Source organism: Miscanthus floridulus, chromosome 9 (genome assembly GCF_019320115.1).
Source record: "Miscanthus floridulus cultivar M001 chromosome 9, ASM1932011v1, whole genome shotgun sequence".
Taxonomy (NCBI): Eukaryota; Viridiplantae; Streptophyta; class Magnoliopsida; order Poales; family Poaceae; genus Miscanthus; species Miscanthus floridulus.
The window spans coordinates 85,204,679-85,226,694 of NC_089588.1; the positions used below are offsets into that span (position 1 = coordinate 85,204,679).

Sequence of the window (22,016 nt, forward strand, 5' to 3'; positions counted from 1 at the left end):
GTTTCAAAAAACCGGCAGTGATGAGAAGAAACCGTCAGTGATGCTTGTTATCACTGTCGGTTTATTTTGAAAACCGACAGTGATATATAAAAAATTAAAAAAAAAATTATGCCAGCCCTCAGGTTTGAGCTCGGGTCTCGGGCTATAGAGTTCAGACACTAAATCAAAAAAAATTCAAGCCATTTCGATATAGGAATACATATGCTTAATAAATTATAAAATTAAACTAAAAAATTGGGCTGCCCAAGATTTGAACATGGGTATCGGGGGCTGAGTTGCGGGGTCTTAACCATTGAGCCAGTAGAAGGTATTCGAAAAGTGTGGAAAAGATAAGTTACTTATGCTATAACCGCTACACGGCAATCACTACCGGTTTAAAGAATGGCTCGACAGTGATATACCCCCATCACTGTCGGTTTCTACTTACAACCGACAGTGATGTACCCCCATCACTGTCGGTTTCTAATTAGAACTGGTAGTGACGAGGTCTGGTATAAAAGCCCGCCGTGGGTTGAACCCCGCGCCAACCGTTTCTAGCCCCGCGCTCCTCTTCTTCGACGCCGACGCCCATGCACCGACCCAAGCCAGAGCACCCATCCACCGCCCCCTGCGCCGCCGTTCCTAGCCCCACGCTCCTCTTCTTTGACGCCGAGGCCCGTGCACTGCCCCACGTCGGAGCAACTATCCACCCCCCCCCCCCGCGCCGCTGTTCCCAGCCCCACGCTCCTCTTCTTCGACGTCGACGCCCGTGCACCGCCCCATGTCGGAGCACTCCCCACGTCGTCCACCGCTAGATGCCGGAGCACCGCCGAGGCCTTTAGGAGCGTGCACGGATAGCTGCTTTCCCACCCCCACGGTGAGTGCATGGCTCACTATCTGCTAAGTGCTCGATGAAATGCCCCATGGTTGTTGTCTTCCCAATAGCAGCCGATTCCTATTCGATTGAGTTACATGCTGTTACTCCTTGGTTTAGCTATAGGTAGAGTGTCAATTGATGGATTCTTGTCAAATGTGTACAGGTATAATCGCTATAGGTAGAGTGTCAATTGATTTTGATGGAATGTATAGCATGCTTAAAAAAGGCATCTATAGATGTTTGTTCCAGAAAAAAGTTAAAAACAACTTTTAAAATTGGCTCAGCAGTAGCAGCAAGTATGATTACTAAACCACATTGATCTTCGAATAATAGACAGTCCAATTATTGAGGTTATTTTTTTATCATGTCAAGGATAAAGAACATTAAATAGATTTAGTTTGGCCATATAACTTGAATAATAACTCTTGTTTAGTGAGTTACCATTACCACTTACCACATGCCTAATTTACTTCAATGTATAGGCAACCATGGCATGGTATGTAGTGCATGTTAGTCACATGCCTAGGATTTATCAAATCTGGGAAGATTGCTATGTTCAAGTCAATCGCTACCCTAGTAATTTGCACAAAAAATACAACACAGAAGCTGAAGCTTTGAGGGCCTACTATAGTCATCCGGCCTACCTTGCAAACCGTGGGCAACCGGCCTACTATGGTCCAATGAATGTAAACCATGGCCATTCGCTGGCACTAGAGATCGAAGAGAAGCCACCCGCCAGAGATGTGAAGATTAGGAGAATTGCTCCTTGGTCTTGGAAAGATGTCATGCTTTTATTTATGGTTATGGTCATCGCTTTTCTTATTTGGATGTTGATGTAGGCTTAGTTTCGTAGAACAGTAGGTGGACTTTGTTGTATGTGGTCAATCAAACAATGAATTTGTTCTAGGTGAACATATGCTATTATTTGACTTTGTTGTATGTGGACTTATTATTAGACTTTGCATTAAACATATTATATATATGAACATATGCTATTAGTAGTTGTCCATGGCCAAAACTAACCACGATCGGGTCATAGCCATGACTCATCATCGCCTGTTACCCCGTCGCCAAAGAACTGATCGGCAATAAGAAGTAGCTGATATCACTAGGATGGGAGAGCCACATGATCCGACAAACGGTGACGGTGTCAATCAGGTCGGTGAGAACGAGCAGCCATGAATCCTGTCCAGCCTACTCGATCTGGGTCAAAATGACCAAGATGGCCAGGTAACTTTGGTATCATGTCACTATGTAGCCATACACGCTAATTAATTGAGAGGGTCATAGCTTACTTGGTGTCTCTAGCAGGAGCCTCCGCCGACCGAGGAGCCAGAGGGTTTAGGTAGCAGGAAGGCCAGATCCAAGCGAGGCGTGTCAAAGATTCCTGTTGGTAGGAATGCACACTGGCACATTACTGAGTTTGATGAATTCGGGGATCCACTCTCACCGCCTATAGCTTTGACCAAATACAAGACTATCCTCGGGTTACTTATTAGGGACTTCATCCCAATTAAGTATAGGAAGTGGATTGGGAAAGATGATGACCGGTGGAGGGTTACCGAAAGCGAGAAGGATTACATATGGGATGTCAAGATCCCAGAGTATTTCACATTTCTAGCCGAGTATGACAGGGAGTTAGTCAAGAAAAAAGCAAAAGAAATTATGGAGACATGCTTCAAGAATTTCAAGGGGACATTGTACAAGAATTTTGTCCTCCAAAATAAAGAGCTAGATTTCGATGGTGGACAGTTTAGTAAGCAGAAGGACTTTTGGTAGGCTTTCAAGGAATACAGGTTATCCGAGGAGTACTTAGAACTGAGCAGGAAGAATTAGGAGAATTCGCAGAAAGCGACGAATCCTCATCATCTTGGCTCTCGTGGCTATGCCAAAAAGATGCCAAAATTTAAAGCAGAACTTCAAAAGATGGATCGCCTTGCTGAGGAAGGCATTTAGGTTAAGACCGCCAACTAGGAGCCTAGATCGGTATTATACTGTATAGGGAGAAATGTACGACACGCTGAGGATGGGAGCTTTAGCTCCTCAAATCAACCCATGAGCGAACTCATCTAGAGGATCTCCCAAGTAACTGAGGAGGTGAGGCAAGGGACTCACACTTCTAATAGGGAGAAAGACGTGCTCACCCAAGCACTCGGAACCAAGGAGCACCCTGGTCGCACTAGAGGAACCGGTGTTGCTCCTTGGAAACTAGCATTCCCCCAAGAATCTAACACTTACCGGAGTCGCTCGAGGGGTAGAGCGGAACATGAGGCAGAGTATTTGAGGAGACTAAAAGAAATATAAGACATAATGGAAGCATAGATTGAGGTGACCGTTGAAGCATGAGTCGAGCAAATTTTGTTGTCCAAGGGGTTAGTAGTACCACAAAACCCTACTCCTAGTGCCTTTAGCCCATAGTTTAGGGGTCACAGCAGCTGCGGATCGACCCCGCTCGACGAAGAAGAGGCGAATGTGCCTCATCCGGTGGACGACATCACTGAACCCGTCAATGTCAGGTTGTACATCCGTCAGGAATGGACAAAGGACAAGGTGGCGCTTGGCCAGGCCTGGCCTATGGGAGACGGGACAATTAATGGCCGCCTAATTCCACTGGGGTACGCTCGCGTCACCATTGACAGAATACTTGATAAGAAGTATAATAAGATACCCATTGAGTACCCCGTAGTGGAAGACATGCCAAAACTTGGTCAAAACAAGGGCTCTCAAGTGGCATGGTGCAAGCGCTTCATTAAGCTTGACCATCAATTGTCCTCTGATTATGAGGACGACTGCGAGTCTTCGCCTACCCGCGATGATCACTCACCATCTCCCAATAGAGATCACTCTCCTCCTCATCCGGAGCCATCACCCCTGAGAAGACAGAGGTCTCCTTCTATTCCTCCTCGTCCGACTCCATCTTCATCAGCCTCGAGAAAGGAGACTCCTCCTCCTCCTCCTCTATCTTCACCAGCGCTAGGAAAATAGAATTCTCGTCGTCATCCTCCTCCTCCACATCAGCCCAAAACAAGATCAAGGACATCCTCATAGTCGTAGAAAAGGTCCTTGTATTCGGTCGCTAATGCTCCCAAAGTGGACCAACAGAAAAAAGGTCGTTCAGTGGCAGCGTTACCACCTTGATGAAAGAAAAATTTACAGCACACATCTCGAAGGAAGATTGTGTTAGTTTCTTCAATCTATATGCCTCACTGCCTCCATTTTTGTTGAAGTCCGAATTCGAAAGGCGGACATAGAATAAATACGCTACAACAAGAGACGAAGAAATACACAATAAAGATTTAAGGAACATTATGAAGTTAGTCGAAGACAACCCTGATTTAACCATGGAAGAGGCCGCGAACATCTATTATGATGCACAAGGGACGGGAACGCCGGCAATGAAGTATGAAAGGGGCAATCTTTTGGTTCTCGATCATGAGTATAAAAATCTGACAACATATATGCGCCAGTTACATGAATATTACATGGCTCAAGCAACAAAGACGGACAACTTTGGTTTTGATGTTATTATCCGTTCGCCACATGTTTTCTAATATCCTGAAGAAGAGAAGTTCGATGTCGAGTGGAAGTGCTTGTTCCAGCTATACCAGAAACGCTCTTTTGATGCTCAAATGTTGACGTTGTGGACTATGTAAGTACCCTACACGCACGATATTACAATTAACTACTCTCTCGAGACACAAATTGTTAACTTTTGAGCACTACCCATGATTTCATGTAGGTGTATAGCAAAATTTTGCATTCTAAAAAGCAAATGCGATTACATAGGCTTTTTGGACCCCATGCGAGTCAATGAGATGACATGTCTAGGCCTCTATGGATGTGACGTGGAAGACCTGAAACAGAGATTGATTGCTGTTTTCGACGAATTCATGATAAAGAAGAAAACCCACATACTTCTAGCCTACAACTGCGAGTATGTGTTCTCGGCTTTTAATTTTATGCTTCTTTTTTTGTTAAGATTATTCGATAATTAGGATTATGTGATTGCAGCAACCATTTCGTCTTTATTTGTGTTAATCTTGCCAAAAATCTGTTGGAGTTGTGGGACTCGAAGAAAAAAACATTTCATCATCTCGATGCACTAGTGATAGTGCTGAATTAGTAAGCGATCCTAATAACTATTATTTTCTAATCACACATACCGCATTCTAATGTTTCTCCTTTTAATGTTGCTCAGTGTCCGAAGAAGACATATCGGTAGAACGCCGGTCCCAGTCAAGGTTGTCCAAATAGAGGGGAAGTACCTATCACAGCCGGCGGGAAACAATGAATGTGGGTTTTATGTAATATGGGCAATGCTTCGCTACATCGGTGGAAAATAGAAAGAAGCCAATAAGTTGGTGTGTATAATCCCCATTTTATTTATGTCTGTTAATAATTCAATATAATGATTTACTGTTCCTCTTTGGATATCATCTTTTTTGAATGACAGTGCAAGAAATATAAGCACGAAAGGCTGCTAGACATGGAGATCGTCGCACTACAATCGGAGCTGGCAAAATTCATCTTAGCTGAGGTATTAGAAAAAGATGGAGTATTTTCCATTGCACAATCCGTGAAGTACAAGGACCAGTATGGCCCAGAGCGGCTCGCCAGATTATTGTAAGATGTCCGAGAAGCATGTGTGAAGTCCAAGAACATTTCTTTTTTATTTTGAAGGATCGAGATATGGATAAGAACATTTGAATTGTAATCGTAATATTTGTAATGTGTAATATTGATGGACCTGTCGTCTACGTAGCATATATAAAGCGAAACCCGATTCCATAAAAAATATAAATTAAAATAAATTATAACACAATAAAATACGAACGGGCCATCACTGTCGGTTAGCAACAAACCGGTAGTGTTGTCGTAACCATCACTGTCGGTTAGAAGCAAACTGACAGTGTTGTCTTGCTCAACACTGCCGGCTTGAACCATGAACCGACACTGATAGTTACAAGAACACTGCCGGTTTGATCCATGAACCGACACTGATATTTATTACAACACTGTCGGTTTGATCTATGAACCGACAATGTAGGCTTACTCAACACTGCTGGCTTGAGCCAAGAACCGACACTCTTAAAGCAACCGTCACTATCGATTGGCACTACAAACCGGCAGTGTTGTTCAACTGGACACTGCCGGGCGGAGCCAGAAACCGACATTGTTTCCTGTAGATCAGTGTCGGTTTTTAAGGACCGACAGTGATGTCAACCCCCATCACTGCCGGTATGCCACTGTCGGTTCAAAATCCGACAGTGAAGTGGGTTTTTGAACCGGCAGTGATGTCAAATCTAGGGTAATGTTTCTTTGGAAATGAAAATGAGTTCATTTTGAGTGACTTTTGAATTCGGCTCGACTCTCGTTAGGCTCTGATCGTTAAGCTTAGTTTAAAGTTGCGGCTCATAAAATTGAGGAGACAATGACAAATAAGCTTATATCAATTATAAAGGAAGCTAACAAATACAGTTGGCTCGCTTTCCACCCCTTGTGTGGAGCCCAACTCATGCAGAGCCGGGCGGAGGGGATAGGATATGGACAGGTTCACATAATCACATGCTTGATGTTGTTTGGAACAACATGACATTTTTTTTTTGTTCTTACGTTTGTCAGGTGAAATTGAACTGATCAAACTGATTCAAGTGAAATTCCTGTGCAAATTCTGTAAAATTCATGTATTCCAACTTCCAAAACCAGCCCCTAGATAAGAGGACGAGGTGTTCCCTTTTATTTTATTTTATATTATTAGAATAAATGTACTATAAAATATAAATCCAAGCCCAACGAATTTGGTTCCCTGTCAGCCTTAAGCTGCAAGGTTAGTAGCAACTTAAAATGCAACTAGATTCTGGTGTGGAGCTGACAAGAATCACTTCTCTATTTACACTACTTACTGGAAGCTAAAAGAACTAGCTCTCCACTGCTTCCCGCTTCTCCTCATTCATTTGTCATAGGACACTACGTGAAAAACGGTTTGTAGCAACGGGATAAATTTTTTTTAGGGGCGGCTGGTGATAGAGCCGCCACTACAGTGGCGTGCTCGGGAGCCTAGAGACTAGCCGCCCCTACAAATGGAACAGCAGGGGCGGCTGGTGATACCAGCCGCCCCTACAAATATGTCTGATTTATAGGGGCGGCTCACTCACCAGCCGCCCCTGGTGTTTCTATTTGTAGGGGCGGCTCAATCACCAGCCGCCCCTACAAATAACTCTGACTATATATTCCAAAGCACAGTCGAAAAATATCTTCAGAGCAGCGGCCAGGGCGACTCTTCCCCTCCCCTCTCTTTCTCTCCTCTACGCTCTCTCCCCCTCCCGACGCCACCAGGATCTTCCCCGATGCTCCCTCCCTCTCTCCCACCGGTGCTCAATCCCTCCATCTCTCCTAGCGCTCCCTCTCTGTGGTGGGGCGGCCACTCCCTCTAAGGCAGCAGGCAAGCCACTCCCTCCCCTGAGCACGAGCAGCGACAACCCCCGATGACACTCCCAGGTCTAGGCGAGTGGATCCATCGGTGGTGAGCTCAGGGCGACCGGATCTATCGATAGCGAGCTTGGGGCGGCCGGATTCGTCGATGGGTGAGCTCAGGGCGGCCGGATCCGTTAGCGGCAAGCTCGGGGTGGCCAGATCCGTCGACCGGCTCAATGGTGGCGGCTCCCAGCGACGGCAAATCCTGGTTGTGTTGAGATGATCAGGATCAGGTGATAAGCCCATTAGTGGCTCAGGTAAGCAGAAGTCGCATCAAGCTTCTCTCTGTAGTTGGCAAGCATAAGTGATCTGAAAACTGATTTTGTACTATGGTTTCCAGATATTAAATCTTTTTAGCTTTAGATTGCAGTTAAATATTAATTGCTATAGTCTTCTACATTATGAAGGGTTACTTCATGAAAAGGAAAATAAGTTATATTCCTTTACAATGTACTGTGCATGATTCATAAATCATATTTCACATTAGATGTCTTTTGTAGCTCTGGTTCTTTCTTTGTTAGGATTATCTGTTTCATGTTCTTGTTTGCCTAATTCAGTTTTCTATTGTCTATGTGTGGCTTCCTCAACAATTAACATTAGATGTCTTTTGTTTAAGAAATGGTTAATAAGATTATCTAGGATTCGTGATGAAGAACTACCTACATCTACAGATTAATGACCGCTATGAGTTTCCTCTTCAACTTGATCTTGATAGAGACAATGGAAAATATCTTTCTCCAGATGCAGATCGAAGTATTAGAAACCTCTATACGCTTCACAGGTAATTTATTTGTCATATATTGTTCCAATTCTTTGAATGGTATATAGGTGCAACAGCTATAATGGAGAAATCTAATTCATGTATATAGAAATGTGAAATTCCAACCAGTGTAGCACTTTTCCTTTAAGTTTCAGTTACTTTTTTCTAGACGCTGATCTCTGGTTCATGTAATACAGAAGAACCTGAGTGTAGAAATTGGCCAATAAATTGAATGTATGCAACATTGTCCTTTTGGCCTACATAGTGAAGCTGTGTTGGAAAATGTGCAAATTTGAAGAAAATTGTTGTCTTCTTTGTTCTGATAGTTTATTTCACATTATTCATGTATTCTTGACAGCATGCATACAGAAATGATCCATTGTTGCCTGTCTTTTTTCATTCAGTGTTCTTGTTCATAGTGGGGGAGTACATGGTGGTCACTACTATGCTTTCATTCGGCCGACACTCTCGGATCAGTGGTGTGTTTCCATCTCATGAGTTTCAGTTCATGCTGGTAGATGTGTCTTCTGGTAGTTTGCCTTAATAATTTTCTATCGTGCACCATTATTTTGATTGTGGCCCAGCATTTTAAGCTTAAGACATATTTGTGATTCTTAAAATGCTACATGCTGCTGTTACCTTGGAATAATTTGTGGGAAGATAACCTCCCAATTAGACTTGATGTCTCTCTTATATATACAACATATGGGCCAATATGGGCCTAGAATGGATGGGCGTGATATATATGTAACAGCTGCATGATATTGAACTGAGTATTGTATATATTTACACTTAGCCCTGCTCACAACTTCAGTATACTCATTGCTGGCTTTATCACCATCTTGTGTCTTGTGTCAACATGCAATGCAATCCTCTGAATCTGTTGGTTAGCTTTATCATTGACAGTTCATAGTGATAAAGAACCTTCTTTTCACAGTAATATCTTATTTAACCAGATGGCATATGGAATCACTTTCTTTGCTTATGCACAGCACATTGTCATCCGGTTACTATATCTTTGAAAATGTTTTACAGCTGCCATCTCTATGAATTTTTCTGGTTGGTTTTTAGGTACAAATTCGATGATGAGCAGGTTACAAAAGAAGACACTAAAAAGGCACTTGAAGAGCAGTATGGGGGTGAGGAAGAGGTAACATTCTTTATAACAAATGTTCATTCAGTACAATGCAGTTACTTGTGGACTTCTATTAACTTTCTTCTTATTTCTTCTTTGTATGGAACAGTTGCCTCAAATAAACCCTGGTTTCAATAACACACCATTCAAATTCACAAAGTATTCGAACGCCTATATGCTTGTCTATATACATGAGAGTGACAAGGAGAAAATAATGTGTAATGTCGATGAGAAGGATATTGCTGAGCATTTGCATGTAAGTAGTTCTTGTATACTTTCCACCTTTTCTTTGTATCATCTTAGTATTTTCGTTGAAGATAGTGATTGATTGAACTGTTCTTATACAGATAAGGTTGAAGAAAGAACAAGAAGAGAAAGAGCACAAGAAGGAGAAGGCTGAAGCTCATCTCTACACTATCATAAAGGTCTGGCCTTGTTTTAGTCATACCAGCAGCTAACTTCTCTCTTGGTGACTCCTCTTGATAGACTCACATGCTTAGATTCTAGTTAGACTAGAAATGCCTAATGAGTAGCTCTTTACATATATGCAGACTCACATGAGGACGCAGGACAATGACCTGCCAGAATGCCTAATGGTACGCTTCTCTTCTTTTTCCTATTTTGTTTTTAGAAAGACACTGGATGCCATGAATCATGATTCATGCATGCTACAGCTTGTGGGAGCTCCATCTTGCACGCCTTAAATGAGGAAAACGAAAGGCATGCCATTAACAATTATCCTGTTTGATATTGCTCATAGATCTTTTTGGTGTCCTGGGCACAACTACATGTGTGTATATCGCTACGATAAACTCATCTAATCAGTCGTCTCTTAAGATGTCATGTATCTAGTATAAACTTGATGGATTTACACCTCATCTGAATGCAGTGTCTGTTATTTTCTGATGAAGGATAGTTGTCACATGCAGTAATTTATTGATCTTCTTTTTCTTTTGTTACTTGAGATGACCAAATAGCAATTGAGATGGTTGTCTTCTGAATTATAGAGATCAGAGAGAAGTAGAACAGATGAGTTCTCATTCGATCTATATTTGCATGGTTGTCTTCTGATTTATATTTGTAAATTTAATTTTTTTTTTGCGGAAAATGATTTGTAGGGGCGGTTGGTACTGTAGCCGCCCCTACAAATCGATTTGTAGGGGCGGCTGGTGTTCCCGGGGCGGCTACAGTACCAGCCGCCCCTACAAATCGATTTGTAGGGGCGGTCTGGGAACCGCCCCTACAAATACATGATTTGTAGAGACTCTTGCGTAGAGGCGGCTAGGTAAACTACCCCTACAAATGGTCTACGACCGCCCCTAAAAATCCTTTTTGACGTGGTGGGAATCACTTCAGAATTGATTTTCACATGCTCCCCAGCTTGCTTTCCATCAGAATCACTCCTTCGGAGAATGAAGAAGTGAAGCTCTACCAAACCAGCCCTTTGGTGGTCACGTGTATGGCTTTTATGTGCATGCTTATTACTTAGCTCTTCCATATAATTTTGCCATGCAATTGCTATGGTTGTTTTTAGGTTAGGAACCTGAAGTTAACACACCGACCATAACACAAATTCTATTGTTTATTCTCAAAAGTAAAAGAGAGAGAGACAGAAAATCATGCATTGCATAATAAAATATAAATCCAAAAACTTCAGCTCAGGTTTGGCCATAAGAAGTCATGATCAATTTGCTTGATTTATGCAATTTATAAGTATTTGGTTCGTTCAAATCAAAACTCTTCTCTAATTAGCACACTCATGTGAATGGCACAAAAAGTTATTTCGAATTCGTTGTCATTTATCCTATTACATGCACGCATGTAAATTCATAGCCAAGTAAATACATTTTTATTAAAAAAGATGATTCACTTCACAAATAAATCCATGTGTATATACTTCATTCAAAAAAAAACTCGATCGCGATGACTGGACAGCCCCCGGAATTTCGGCTTAAGAAAAAAAATCTTCTCACACAGATCGAGAAAACCCTCGAACTCCTGTCCCACTCATACACAGCGACACCGCAACTCCACGAGATGAGCTGGCCACAGACCTATGCTTTGGATGTGGGGCAAACGAGAGAGTTTTTTTTCCTTTGTCACTGCTGTCGAAGCCACAAATAAAGAGTCAGTCTCTTGAGACTTGAACTCTGACCACCCCAAAAGGAGGTACTGAGTCGGCACTGACCACTGGGTCAGCCAGGCCATTCCCATATATACTTCATTCATAGCGACGCACTGATAAATTTTTGAGTTATTATAAAAAAAGAGGAAAAAAAACCTACAGACTGGATTTCACAATCTAATCACACAGGGCCTAATTCGTTGGCAGTTCTGCAGCCAACTACGAACCACAAACTCCATCTCTTTTTAATATCGCAGAGGTTTACCTGAATGCTCAGGTCATCAGTATCACGCCAGTAGCAAGAAGAGCTCGGCTTGTCAGTCGGTGATCGAGAATGGCTGCAGCTCACAGTCTTGGCACCACCCTCCTGGACCAGGAGTCCCAGCCGGCGCAGCTCCTCAACGGCTCTGCCGCCGCCGTGCTAGGCATAGGCACGGCAAACCCGGCAAACTGCCTAGGCCAGGACGAGTGCGCCGACTGGTACTTCCGTGTCACCAAGAGCGACCACCTCACCACGCTCAACAACAAAATGAAGAGAATATGTACTTCTGATGGTTACAACAAAAATTTCAATCCATCAAAGATTCTCATCAGGATCTGCACTGCAGTAACAACCCCTGCATGCTTTCGTTATGTTGTGTCCACGCATGCAGGTGAGAAATCGGGCATCAAGAAGCGTGATTTAAGGTTCTCAGATTTATTTTGGAAAAAATTTCGGTCCCAACCGAATTGGACCAATTTCGGTAAATTTCGGACTTAATTCGGTGAATTTTAAGATTTGAAGCACAAAATTCGTTTCGGACCTAACTGAAATGGACGAATTTCGTCGAAATTCTGACTATCTCGGTCGAATCCCAGATCCTTCGCCGGACGCACAGCTGGGCATCACGACGCCGTACCAGAGCTAGCCGCGGCGACGGCGGCGGCGAGGGCGATGGCGGAGTGGGCTCGCTCGGGCACCGACATCAAGCACCTCGTGGTGACCACGAACTCCAGCGCCCACACGCCGGCACCGACCTCCGGGTGGCCACGCTCCTCGGCCTGGGCCGACCGTGCAGCGCACGCTGCTATACCTCCATGGCTGCTTCGGCGGCTGCAGCGCACTCCGGGTGGCCATGGAACTCGCGGAGAACAACCGCGGCTCGCGTGTACTGTCTAACCGAACTAGAGGAGGTCGAGGATAGCTAGCTCGGGGATACTCGATTCCACACTCCAGTGATCGCCGAGAGCTCGCCGCCGACGCCAAACGGCTCGGTTCAGGTTCAGGTTCTAGTTCAGAGTTCTTCTTCGAGGACAAGGCATTACATAGGAGCCGACCGGCGTCCTCGCCCATTACATGGGCCTAAAGCGAAAAGAAAAAGTAGTCTGGGTAGACGAAAGGATTGGGCCGCCTGCTGCGCGCTCCCCTCTGAATGTTCCCGCCAGCTTTAGAGTCATCAGGTTCAGGTCCGCCAGCTTCACCGAAAGGTTCAGAATCATCAGTGGCGATGGTACCTGGAGAACGGGTGTTGGTGACATCTCAGCCTCCACAAGACATGGCATGTCCCCAAGCCGGTGCACGGGGAAATTCCTGGCGCAAGGCGTCTTCGTCTTCCCACGTTGCAAGCTCTGGTGGAAGATGAGACCACTTGACCAACACTTGTGGTATTGCAGCATTGTTGTGGAGATGAAGGCGTCGGTCCAGAATTTGCTGAGGCACCTGAAAATGCAAAGATGGATCGGGTAGCTCCTTGCTAACCGAAACGTTAGATGCAATGGCCTGTTTCAGTTGTCGCACATGGAATACACGGTGGATCAAGCAGCCTTCTGGCAGTTGGAGCTGATAAGCGACCTCATTGATCTTGGACACAATCTGGAATGGCCCGAAGTATCTGAATGAAAGCTTGTTTGATGAGCGAGTTGCCAGTGAAGTCTGTACATAGGGCTGAATCTTGACAAAGACAGAATACCCGACTTGAAAATTGCGAAATGATCGCCGTTTATCAGCCTGTGTCTTCATTTTACGCTGGGCACGAAGAAGGTGCTGCTGAGCAAACTGCTGCATGAGATCTCTGTCCTTGAGCCAGGTATCCAAGTCGGAATGATCACTGGACCCTGGTACTTCAATTCCCAGCTCACGGGGTTGATGACCATACAGAACATAGAAAGGTGTATTACCCAAGGAAGAATGGAAAGGGGTGTTGTACCAGAACTCCGCTAGAGATAGCAAAGAGGACCACTTGGTTGGACTAGAGTTAACAAAACACCTTAGATAAGTTTCCAGACACTGATTGACTCTCTCGGACTGACCATCTGTCTGTGGGTGATAGGCACTGCTCATCTGCAAGTTGGTGCCAAGAAGTTTGAACAACTCCCGCCACAAATTGCTAGTAAATATCTTGTCTCCATCTAAGACAATTGCTTGTGGCAAACCATGCAACTTGAAAATGTTATTCATGAATAGTACTGCTACTTGGAAAGCTGTGAATGGATGAAACAGGGGAAGGAAGTGAGCATATTTGGAAAACCTGTCTACAACCACCAGAATGCAGTTGAAAGATTGTGATCTTGGGAGCCCCTCTATGAAATCCATTGTGATAATTTTCCATGAGCCATCAGGGATAGGAAGAGGAGAGATAAGTCCTGGAGAGGCCACTCTCTCAATTTTAGCCTGTTGACAAACAACACATTAATTGAGCCACATAGTCTTTGACAGATTGCTTGAGGTGAGGCCATGCAAATAAACTCTTGATTCTGTTGTATGTAGCTTCAAATCCTGAATGCCCTCCTACTGCACTAGAGTGAAGTGCAACTAATATCTGCTGCTGTATTTGAGGAGCATTGCCAATCCAAATCCTGGATTTGAAATAGATCAATCCCTTGGTTAAAGCAAAATGGCCAAAAGGTGATTGTACTGCCAACTCTTGCAGTAACTTAGCAGAGTCAGGATCCTGAGCATAAGCCTCCTGAAGAGTTTGTACCCAAGAAGGTGTTACAGTGGACACAGTTGATAACTCATGATCGGAAGCATGGGTAGTTCTAGATAGGGCATCTGCTACTCTGTTCTCTTTACCTTGTTTATAAATGATCTTATAACTGAGACCCATTAGTTTAGTTAATGCCTTATGCTGCCAGGGAGTAGCCAGCCTCTGATCATCAAGGTGAATCAAGCTTTTCTGGTCAGTTTTAATAATAAATTCTGAATGCTGAAGATAAGAGCGCCAATGGTCCACTGCAAGCAATATAGCAAGGCACTCCTTCTCATAAGTTAAAAGTCCCTGAGCCTTGGGTCCTAGAGCCCTACTAACATAGGCTATTGGTTGGCCCTCTTGCTGAAGCACTGCCCCAATACCCTTGTCTGATGCATCAGTCTCCAGTTCAAAAGGTTTTGAAAAATCTGGCAGTGCTAGTACAGGAGCTGTCATAAGAGAGGTTTTGAGTGTTTGAAAAGAAGCTTCAGCTTCAGATGTCCAGACATAAATTTTCCCCTTTTTCAACAAGCTTGTCAAGTGTTTGGAAAGAAGTCCAAAATTCTTGACATATTTTCTGTAGTACCCAGCCATTCCTAGAAAACTTCTCAACTCTTTTACATTCTGTGGAGAAGGCCACTCAGCAATAATTTGGATCTCTTTTAGGTCAGTGGACACACCTTCAGGACAGATAACATGACCCAAATAGCTCAGCTATTGCTTGGCAAAGGAGCACTTGGATAGTTTAACATAAAGCTGGTGTTGTTGTAAGATCTGGAACACTGCCTCAATGTGCTGCAAATGCTCATTCCAAGTTGCACTATAGATTTACACATCATCTATGAAGACAACCACAAATTTTCTGAGTAGAGGAGCTAAGATGGTATTCATTATCTCTTGAAAAGTGGCAGGTCCCCCAGTAACTCCATATGGCATTACTTGATACTCATAGTGTCCATTATGAGTTTGGAAGGATGTTTTATATTCATGTCTATCTGCAATTCTAATTTGATGAAATCCTGAGCAAAGATCCAGAGATGAAAACCAAGCAGCCCCATGTAACACATCAAGCAACTCATCAATTATGGGTAGAGGGTATTTATTCTTTATAGTCAAAGCATTGTGCCTCCTATAGTCCACACATATACGCCAATCTCCTGTTTTCTTTTCTCACCAAAAGTGCTAGTGAAGAGAATGGACTAGAACTGTGCTTGATTAGCCCTTTGTCCAATACTTCTTGTATCTGTTTCTCAATCTTGTCCTTTTGAAATGGGTTATACCGATATGGGCGCAATCTGAATGGAGATGCCCCAGGCATTAGGGGCATGGTATGATCCCCATCTCTCTTGGGAGGTAAACCAGGCAAGGGTTGGAAAATTGATGAGTACCTTTCAATTAAAGTCTGGATTTCTTCAGGAATTGTGCCTTCCTTAGGTTTAGAAGTTTCCACTGAGTTGAGTTGCACATAATAGAGTACAGAATCCTGCTTAACCATAGCATCCAATTGACTGGGGTTAATAGATGGCCCCACTATAGCTTAAGGCAAAATCCCTTGGATTTTAACTGGTTTGCCTTTATGCTCAATTTGAAGCCATTTCTCTCCCCAATGGATTTCGATAGGACTGTTACTCTCCAGCCAATCCATTCCTAATACCACATCATAGCTGCTGAGTGATATTATCTTGAATGTGTTGTTGAATGTGATACACTGCAAATTTCACATCTGATTGGGTAGCTCATGAGTGCACTGAAGTAAATTCCCATTAGCTACTCTAACTTGCAGTGGATTTGTTAAGGCCTTCTTCTCTCTTGAATTCTGGCCCCAAATTCTTCACTAATGAAACAGTTAGTGCTGCCTAAGTCTACCAGCATATACACTTCTTGATCAGCAAGGAATCCCCTCAACCTCATAGTTCTGGCTCCTTCAATCCCTTTCATTGCCTTCACAGATACAGCCATCAAGTCTTCCCCTAAATCATTTTCCTCTTCTTCAGGTTCCAGTTGCTCTAAAGGACTGTGAGACAAGAATTCTCAAACTTCTTCCATTGCATGCAAGGACACTGTCTGACATTTGTGGCCTGGGTTCCACTTCTCACCACACTTGAAACATAGCCCCTTAGCTTTTTTGTAGGACTTCAGAGTTGACAGTCTATCTTCATTTGTCTTACTGTTGCTGGATTTAGCTCCTCTTTTCTCTTCTCCAGGGCTAGGAGAATATCTTGGAAAATACCAGCTGAATAAGTATTGCCCTTCGTATTTTCTGGAGAAAACTTCTTGAAATTGGAAGTAGCTTCACTCCTCCTGCTACTATTGGTTGGTGTCTACAGAATATCGTCGGCAGTCATCCGAAAGGTATCCCACGAAGGTAGATTGATCGGCAGGGAAGCGTGAGATCAAGAACAAGAAGGCAACAGAGACACACGAGTTAGACAGGTTCAGGCCGTCAGTATGACGTAATACCCTACTCCTATGGTCTGTTGGTTTGTATTAGCTATCGTATGATATTGCATGACTGCAGATGTATGTATCTTGATGTAGCATGTCCGCTAGGGGACCCCTACCTCTCCTTATATAGTCTGGAGGGGTAGGGTTACAAGGAAAGTATCCTATTTGGTACTATACAATATCTTACGGTGCACGCCGAGCAGTGTCGTGCACGCCTTGATCTTGTGGGCTGGGCCACCTCTGATGGTACGACCCATGTCTTGTCTTGTGGATATCGGGGGCCATACCCCCACAATTGGGCCCAACAGAGCTTCTTCCTGCAACAAAGCCAGAGAACTCGTAGAGTCCAAATCTTGAGGTCTATGCATCATTACAACAGACTTAATCTCTCTCTTGAGGCCATCCACAAATCTATTGGTGATGGTGGCTGTGGCTATTGTGGGATCATGGGCTAGAAGTTGATGGACTAAATCACAGAATTGATCTATATACTCATGCACAAAATGAGTTTGGCGAATATGGAAGAAATGCCTGAGCAGGTGGTTATGTTCATCCCTATCAAATTTGGCACAAACTGTAGCACAAAAGTCATACCAAGTCATGGCTAGCAGAGTAGATTGGACAGTTTGGTACCAAAGAGCAGCAGAGCCAGTAAGATGCATAGTGGAATAACGAATCCATAGACGTGGGTTTACTTCATACACATCAAAGAAGGTTTCACAATTCTTAATCCAAAGCTTGGGGTTCGTGCCATCAAATTTGGGGAAAGGCAAATCAGGCATAGCAGGGTTATGCAAAAGTTTCATGTGCCGGCCATCAGATGCAAAATCATCACATTCAAACTTAATGAGAGGTGGGTCTATGTGATTCATTGCACTTGTGACCGGAGGCAGATCTAGGGTGGTATACACCACCGCAAATCCAGCACTCCGGTGATGAGGTTCTTCACGGTGGCCACTTGGCCCTGATGTTGCCCCAGATAGGGACGGTTCCAGATGGGCAGAACCCAACACCATTGTCGCCCCAACCTTGGAGTGAGCAGGCGCGGGGTGTGTGGTGGGGTCGACGACTCCCTCGGTGAGTGAACACTTGCCGTAGTCGGAGAAGAGCTACTCAACCCGGTCACCGAGGTGGTTCACCGCCTTCACCAAATTGGTGATGCGATTGTCGACCTCCGGCTTTCATGCTTCGATCTCCTCCTTCGCCGCCCGGATCTTCGACATCGACGACTCTAGCTCTGAGATCCCCTTAGAATTCTCACTAAATAGGGCCAGTATCTGCCCAAATTGTTCCTCAGGCGACATCCAAGAGGATTGTCGGGTGAGGTGCGGGTGGTTGTGGTGGGTTTGGTCGTCCGTCGTCATCCTTTACCGATCAAGCCAACCTCGGCGGGGACCTACGGATCCTCGCGATCAACACCGAAGTGAATCACAGAGGAGAGCCTGCCATCAGGGATTACGGCTCCAGATCGAGGTAATGGAGATGGTGCGATGGCTCTGATACCGGATGTAACCGAACTTGAGGAGATTGAGGATAGCTAGCTCGGGGATACTCGATTCGACACTCCGGCGATCGCCGAGAGCTCGCCACCGACGCCAAATAGCTCGGTTCAGGTTCAGGCTCGAGTTCCTGCTCTTCTATGCCCATTCGTCCAGTAGATGAAAGGATTGGGCCGCCTGCTGCGCGCGACCCTCTGAATGTTCCCGCCAGCTTCAGAGTCATCAGGTTCAGGTCCGCCAGCTTGACCAACAGGTTCAGAATCATCAGTGGCGACGGTACCTGGAGCACGCGTGTTGGTGACATGCTGGTGGCCAGCAGCGAGGTCGGGACGGTGTTAACCTTCTGCGCCCCGGACGCGGCTGACCTGGAGGCACTCGTCGCCATGGCACTGTTCGGCGACGGTGCTGGCGCCGTCATAATCGGCGCCGGCGAGCCGACAGCCGTCGAGCGCCCCATCTTTTACATGGTGTCCACTTCGCAGGCAACGTTGCCAGGGACAGAGCATGCCCTGTCTATGCAGCTCGGGACAAGCGGCATGGAGCCCGGCATATCTGCCGAGGTCCCTGCGCTTCTCCGTGGCACCATCAAGGGGTGCCTGGCGGACATGCTGGCGCCACTAGGCCTCCCAGTCGTCCCAGGTGCCGGCTGGAATGGCCTCTTCTGGGCTGTGCACCCCGGCGGCCGTGCCATCTTGGACAGCTGCGAGGCCGCGCTGACGCTGGATGCCGGCAAGCTGGCAGCCTCCCGGCACGTGCTGAGCGAGTACGGCAACATGCTCGGCGCGACGGTCTTCTTTGTTCTCGACGAGATAAGGCGCCGGTGCCAAGATGGTGACTGCGAGTGGGGGATCTCGCTGGAGATCGGTCCGGGGGTCACCGTCGAGATGATGGTATTGCAAATCGCTGGTACCCAAGGCTGAAAATGCTAGTTCTATCAGTCGTCGGCGAATCATCGATGTGGCTCCATTCCAGCTTCAGCTGCAATTGCAACTTCGAAGCGTCGATGAGAGCACATTTGCATGTGCTGTCATGTGGGCCCATGGGCCATTCCAATCTTAGAAAAATATTCAGTGTAACCGCTTCTTCGTTGGAATCGTAAAGATCCATAGAAAAACAAACTTAGGAGTTATGAGTTTTCAAAAAATTTAAATGACGATGGATACCCATCACTACTGGATTCAGGCGTTTTGTCGAGTGCCTGCAGCACTCGGTAAAGCCCTAAATACACTCGGCAAAGTCTTTGTCGAGTGCCGCACTAGGCAATGGCCACTCGGAAAAAAATGGCCGCCAAAGCAGCCTTTGCCGAGAGTCATTTGTCGGGCACTCGGCAAAGCTTTTGTCGAGTGCTGAGCCAGCCCTCGGCAAAGAAAACGGCCCAGGAAATAGTGACGGCGGCTTTGCCGAGTGCCAACCCGGACGGCACTCGGCAAAGTTTTTTATTTTTAAGTTTTTTAAAATTCTTTCTTTACCGAGCGCCTCCGGGATGGCACTTGGCAAAGTTTTTAATTTTTTTTTTAATTTCTTTGCCGAGCGCCTCCCGGGATGGCACTTGGCAAAGTTTTTTTTTGTTTAAAACTTTCTTTGCCGAGCGCCGGACGGGTGGCACTCGGCAAAGTTTTTAATTTTTTTTAAATCTTTGCCGAGTGCTATGGTCATGGCACTCGGCAAAGCTGGGAAACGGGTTGCTACATTTTCCAGCTTTGCCGAGTGCAGTGACTATTGCACTCGGCAAACTGACCAAAAATAGTGTTTTTTCATTTTTAAAATTCTATCACGACAAACACAAATTATCACATATATCTCACATCCATCCAAATATGCATCACATATTTATCACATCCATCGCATATATCACATTCATCACATATACCACATACATTAATCCAAACATCTATCGCATATATCACAGTTATCCAAATATACAACTAGTGCATGACAAGTATATCAGAAATCCATCACGAAGTGAACAACAAATGCAAATACAACTAATGCTACTCATCATAAAGGTGGAAACTGAGTTTCTGGTGAAGGAAAAGCTGGATCAGTCAGAGGCGCATGAGCTGGATATTTGAACCCTCTGACTGAGGCTGCATAAAGGAGAAGATATTGCATGTGTTAGACAAGATTACTTGGATAGCTAATCTAGGTCATACAAGCAAAGCACAAGCGAAAACTCACAGGAGTAGCTGCAACTGCAGGAGTTGGAGGTGGAGCGAACAGCCCAGGTGGCATAGCTAGACCCGTATGTTGCCTAAGAGTCTGCATGAACTGCATCATTTCCGCCATCCTCTACGCCTGGGCCTCTCGCGTGGCCCGCTCGGACTGCAGCTGGGCCGCCAGGTTCTGACGTTGCCTTGCTTCTTCTTCCAGCCGGGCCTGCAATATTTCACTCCAATGTTTCAATAATGCAAAGCTAATTAAGGTATGTAAAGATCAATCTACGACGAGTAAAATAGGAATAACCTCGAGTGCGTCGACCCGTTGCTGTGAAGCGCTTGGCCGTGGCCGTATGGCCGGGCCTTCACTCATGCTCCATGCTCGGATCTGGGAGAGAGAGGGAGTAGAGGTCGAGTCGATGACGCCGTCACCAAGCCAGTACCACCCATGCTTCTTGCCTCCATCCACCCTCATGACGATCTCTGCATCAAAGTCCTGGGTGCTTGGGTCATACTGTGGCCCATGGACCGACCTTGCCGTCGACGTGTACTCACTGATGTGGGTGTGGACGCTCGGGTTGGTGTACGCCATGGGCGGGTCCTCCGGGTTGTAGGAGACGGCGGACGTCGCCTTGCCCTTGTGGGACATACACCATGCCTGGAAGTCAGAGCATTGCTGGCCACCATGTGCCTCCGACTACGAGAAAGACAGCAAGATTATTAGAAATCAGGCATAATTGAGCGTCAGAATAGAAAAATGAATTCATGTACCCATAATTGTTTGTATCCGGTGAGGTTGTGGTTGCCTTGATGGTGTGCTGGACCTTGCATTTGCAAACGCCGCTCCCAGGCAGCTTCGTGCATCTCGGCCCACGCGGGCGTGAACCACTTGTCCACGATCATCTCCCAGCACTCGGGATACGAGGAGCACCACTAGGGACACATCTACACATCATCAAGTATTTGACATATAAAAAGATCAAATTAAACCAACTTAATCTCAAAACGAATCAATATTAATGTTCTTTATCTACCTCAAGGTACTGGTCCCGGGTCAATGTCATCTTTCTTGCTTCTTCTTTGCTGACCTTCTCTCCAAGTTTTGACCCGTAGTAGGTTATGATGCTCTGGATGCGCGTCTCGTGATGCATGTCGGTGACGAGTTTTTAACAGGCTTTGGTAGCCACCAAATCTGCCCTGGCCTCAGATCCCTCCTCGCATCTGAAATAAGTCTGCATACAGACGCGATGTATCCATTCATTATTTCAAGAAAAGTCCAATGAATCCGATGTATTGAGCAGTGTAGTGCGAGGGAGACTTACCCAAAACTCCGCCTTCACCCGCTCCGCCTTGTTGGGGGTAACCCACATCGGGGGAGGCGGCGTAGTGGTCAAACGTCTAGGCTGGCTCCCTCCTGCTGGTGTAGTCAACCAGGCCAGGATAGTGTTGCCTACACAAAAGACCCAGGACGCCATTAACCAGGCGTCCGTGACCACCACCCGACATAATCGTCCAGTTCCTGCACAAGTAATTTAAATAAAATTATTAGTTTCTCTATCGATTTTCAACATATCATATGAAGTGGTGGTGATTAAATCTAAAGTTACTTACATTTGCC

General features: G+C 45.3%; 1 long non-coding RNA gene and 2 pseudogenes across 1 annotated transcript; 2 read left to right on the forward strand and 1 right to left on the reverse strand.

The window, feature by feature from the left end:
• Positions 1 to 7,999: 7,999 nt before the first annotated feature.
• LOC136483248 (uncharacterized) lies at positions 8,000 to 9,214 on the forward strand. The gene is made up of 3 exons (XR_010765375.1): positions 8,000 to 8,111; positions 8,495 to 8,569; positions 9,162 to 9,214. It is a non-coding gene; the product is annotated as an uncharacterized lncRNA (long non-coding RNA).
• Positions 9,215 to 11,684: 2,470 nt separating this feature from the next.
• On the forward strand, positions 11,685 to 19,162 carry LOC136480210 (bisdemethoxycurcumin synthase-like; annotated as a pseudogene).
• LOC136483875 (uncharacterized) lies at positions 16,016 to 17,759 on the reverse strand (annotated as a pseudogene).
• Positions 19,163 to 22,016: the final 2,854 nt, after the last annotated feature.